The 4,909-nt window shown below is 34.1% G+C and overlaps 2 long non-coding RNA genes across 2 annotated transcripts in view; both read left to right on the top strand.

Annotated features, from left to right (window-relative positions):
* The window catches only part of LOC106468593, a 29,317-nt gene that overhangs the window by 20,169 nt on the left and 4,239 nt on the right, over nucleotides 1-4,909 (top strand). The window lies entirely within an intron of this gene.
* On the top strand, nucleotides 3,216-4,909 carry LOC106468592. The gene is made up of 4 exons (XR_001291390.2): nucleotides 3,216-3,352; nucleotides 3,482-3,596; nucleotides 4,540-4,660; nucleotides 4,855-4,909. It is a non-coding gene; the product is annotated as an uncharacterized LOC106468592 (long non-coding RNA).

Genomic DNA, 4,909 nt, shown 5'->3' with positions numbered 1-4,909 from the left:
GGTAGTAAGTAGTCCAACCCTAATATGCATTGGTCTTCAATGTCAGCCAAGTATACTTTGTGTCTGTTCTTCATGGCCATGAGCTCAATAGTTACCCACAATAGTTACTGTTACTCCTTTGTGATATAGTTGTGCCTCTCGTCTGTTGACAACCGTCCAAGTATTTCCAGTGGTTGTCCCTTCAAGCTTGTTGCCAGGTGCACTGCTTTCTGCTCCTCTGCCCATCCATTCATTTCTGCCAGGAGCTCATATTGTGCTCTCTGTGCTTTCCATGGTGCTTTCCAGTTGAATTCCTGTGGCTTCCTTCGTACAAGATCACCCCTATTACTGACACTCATGTCTGGAATGTGACTTCTGGCAGGACTGAAGATGTCTGCATTAAGGTTTAGCTGCGGGGTCTGGAAAGGGCTTCCTATTGTCTGGGGCTAACTGGGTCCATGACTAATGTATCCTCGTTGTGTAAAAGACAGTAAATCATCATTTAATTTATCTAATTTACTTTGAAATTTACTAATATTTTCCATTTGTGTATGCTGGCCTTCTCTCAACTGTTGAAGACTTTCTTCCTGTTTCTTTTCTTGTTCAAGTTGCTGATGCTGGTTTTCTTGCCACTGCTGTAGTCTCTCTTCTTGTTTATTTTCTTTCTTCTCCAATCACTGCTGTAGCTTCTCTACTTGTTTCTTTTCTTTCTCCTCCAACCACTGCTGCAATCTCTTGTCTTGTTACTTTTCTTTTTCCTCCTCCAACAGCTGCTGTAATTTCTCTTGTTTATTTTGCTGATCGAGCTGCAACTGCTGTTGTCTCTCTTCTTATTTCTTTTCTTGTTTATTTTCTCCTTCTTCTTGTTTCTTTTGCTGTTCCTGTATTGCTGCCATCAAATCTGCTAAGCTGTAATTTGATTTGCTACTTCTCGTTTCCATCTTTTTTTTTTCTTAGTCCTGCTCTCTGACATCAGTTTGTTACATATCTGCTTCTTTTTTAATTTCCGGTAGAAACTATTTCCAAAGAACTTCAGTGATACAAGTCCTTCCTTGATTAAACCAATTTATTATTTCTTGATACAAACTTTTAGTACAAAGAAGTTTCACAATCAGTACCTTTCTCGTCACTTTAAACTTGCCAACTTTTATAATACACGCTATAAATCATAGCGATTCACAATCTCGATAACCTCGCTCTCGACTAGTACAAAACAGACACTTTATATTACCGTAACTACTGTTCGCTTCTTTAGTTATCTATCTATCGCTGGTTTCTCTGCCAGGCTTATATACTAACAAAGGAGGCGTCTCGAATGCATTCGGGCTTCCCCGATCATTCATGATCATTCGAAAATTTTCATGCACGCTATCAGCGCTAAAAGCACCAGCATCGTCACGTGACTTCCGCTGTTGTAACATTAACATAGAAATAAGAACTAATCAGTGAATGAATATGAAAATGAAACATAGAAATAAGAACTAATCGGTAAATGAATGTGAAAATGAGACATAGAAATAAGAACTAATCACTGAATGAATGTAAAAATGAAACATAGAAATTAGAACTAATCAGTGAATGAATGTAAAAATGAAACATAGAAATAAGAACTAATCAGTGAATAAATAATTGATTACTGAAAGTAAGAACTAATCGTTGAATGTAAGAGCTAATCAGTGAATAACTAACTGATTACTGAAAGTAAGAACTAATCAGTGAATAAATAATTGATTACTGAAAGTAAGAACTAATCGTTGAATGTAAGAACTAATCAGTGAATAACTAACTGATTACTGAAAGTAAGAACTAATCAGTGAATGAATAATTGATTACTGAAAGTAAGAACTAATCGTTGAAAGTAAGAACTAATCACTGAATGTAAGAACTGAACACTGAACGTAAGAACTAATCAATGAATGTAAGAACTAATCAATCAATGTAAGAACTAATCACTGAATGTAAGAACTAAATACTGAACGTAAGAACTAAATACAAAACGTAAGAACTAAATACAGAACGTAAGAACTAATCAATCAATGTAAGAACTAAATACAAAACGTAAGAACTAAATACAGAACGTAAGAACTAATCAATCAATGTAAGAACTAATCACTGAATGTAAGAATTAATCACTGAATGTAAGAACTAAATACTGAACGTAAGAACTAAATACAGAACGTAAGAACTAATCAGTCAATGTAAGAACTAATCAATCAATGTAATTTGTTATTCTATAATTCATGAGGGTGACCTACATTGTTATTCTATAATTCATGAGGGTGACCTACATTGTTACACTATAGATCTGGAAGTTGATCCACATTGTTACTCTATAATTCATGAGGGTGACCTACATTGTTACTCTATAGATCTGGAAGTTTACCTACATTGTAATTCTATAATTCATGAGGGTGACTTACATTGTTATTCTATAATTCGTGAGGAGGACCTACATTGTCACTCTATAGATCTGGAAGTTTACCTACATTGTAATTCTATAATTCATGAGGGTGACTTACATTGTTATTCTATAATTCATGAGGGTGACCTACATTGTTACACTATAGATCTGGAAGTTGATCCACATTGTTACTCTATAATTCATGAGGGTGACCACATTGTTACTCTATAGTTGATAAGGGGACTTACATTCTTAATCTATAATTCATGTGGGTGACTTACATTGTTACTCTGTAGTTGAGGAGCGTGACTTACATTGTTTTTCCATAACTTATGAGCGTGACTTACATTGTTGCACTAGTCATGAGCGTGATTTACATTGTTACACTATAGTAATGAGTGTGACTACATTGTTGTTCTATAACTCATGAGCGTGACTTACATTGTTACACTATAGTCATGAGCGTGATTCACGTTGTAACACAATAGTCATGAGTGTGAATACATTGTTACTCTATTGTTCTGGAGTGTGAATTACTTTGTTACTCTGAGTTACATTATTTATATTTCTCACTGAAAATATTTCAAATAACAAACTTTCAGGTTATTTTTGTAATATCTAGTGGCATTTTTGGTAAATATATTGGACGTCAATCGTTAAGTTAACTAGACAAAAACAACTACGCTGGGAATTGGTTAGTAAATAAAGTTATAAACTATTGTATAATATCTAAGGGATTTCCCGTTAGAATAAACAAATGGTACGAAATTTCGAGAAAAAATGTCATGTGCAGTTACAGTTGTACTTCTTAGAAGAGACATTCATCCGTTTAAACCGTCACAACTTCCTTGTTTTCTTCACTCCGTCAACAAGACTGGTATATATATATATAAAGGCTCAATTAGACATAGCAATCAAAGCATCCTAAAGTACTTACGGGAAGAAATATCAGTATCAGTAGTATCTGGACAAGTATGATCTCGGTTTAAATCTAAGTTACCATTCATTTCTTAAAAATAAATCATCGTTAAATTTATAAACATTAGAGTAGCTTCTTTCAGGTACAGTTTATGACTTAATATGTTATATCTTGTTTTACAGAAAAACAATGAAAGGAAACATCGGCGTTGCTCTGTTCTACGTGTTATTACTTCTACTACCGACGAACAGTATTGGGAAGAAGCTGGAAGAAGATGAAACGAAACTCTTCAGAAAAGTACGTTGATAAGTCACATTGGATACGATAGATGTTTCTCAGGTTAAGAGTACGTTGATAAGTCACATTAGATACGATAGATGTTTCTTAGGTTAAGAGTACGTTGATAATTCACATTAGATACGATAGATGTTTCTCAGGTTAAGAGTACGTTGATAAGTCACATTAGATACGATGGATGTTTCTCAAGTTAAAAGTACGTTGATAAGTCACATTAGATACGATAGATGTTTCTCAGGTTAATAGTACGTTGATAAGTCACATTAGATACGATGGATGTTTCTCAGGTTAAGAGTACATTGATAAGTCACATTAGATACGATGGATGTTTCTCGGGTTAAGAATACCTTAATAAGACACATTAGATACGATGGATGTTTCTCAGGTTAAGAGTACGTTGATAAGTCACATTAGATACGATAGATGTTTCTCAGGTTAAGAGTACGTTGATAAGTCACATTAGATACGATGGATGTTTCTCAGGTTGAGAGTACGTTGATAAGATACATTAGATATACTGGATGTTTCTCAGGTTGAGAGTACGTTGATAAGACACATTAGATATACTGGATGTTTCTCAGGTTAAGAGTACGTTGATAAAACACATTAGATATACTGGATGTTATTTTTATTGTACTGGTCTTTGTTACCTCTCACGCTCTTATTTTTATATTTCTGTGAATATGTCGGTTTATTATATATAAGATAATTAATATGGTTGTCAACATGGTTGTTTACTATATATAAGATAATTATTATGGTTGTTAACATGGTTGTTTATTATATATATAAGATAGTTATTATGGTTGTTAACATGGTTGTTTACTATATACAAGATAATTATTATGGTTGTTAACATGGTTGTTTACTATATATAAGATAATTATTATGGTTGTTAAAGTTCATTTTTGTTTATTTTGAAGATTTTTTGATTTTTTGCTAGAAACGAAATCCGCTTATTCCAGCAGTTTACCTTGGAGCGACTGTTGGACCAGCCGTGTGGGCAAGTCTGGTCGCTTTAGTTGGTGCCACTGCCGTTGCTGCCGCAAATATACATCGAGCGTGTATCCTTTATATGCCGTTCCGCACTCAAAATAACATGTTTTACTGCCCTTCGCAGAAATAAGTTTCTTGTATGTTTTTGTTTTAATACTTTTCCAATGAAGGGCAGCAAGTTATATATTTGACCAATACAAATCTTAATGTAGAACTGTGATTTACACGTTTTTCTCGTTGGTGAGTTCTTAACTAAGGAAAGCTTCTGATAATCATTCCTGTGCTGGCACCAGAGGTTGGTGTAGATCAAGTTGTTT

The sequence above is a fragment of the Limulus polyphemus genome, unplaced genomic scaffold (assembly GCF_000517525.1).
Source record: "Limulus polyphemus unplaced genomic scaffold, Limulus_polyphemus-2.1.2 Scaffold3070, whole genome shotgun sequence".
NCBI classification, from domain to species: domain Eukaryota; kingdom Metazoa; phylum Arthropoda; class Merostomata; order Xiphosura; family Limulidae; genus Limulus; species Limulus polyphemus.
This window is presented reverse-complemented; position numbering and strand designations above follow the sequence as displayed.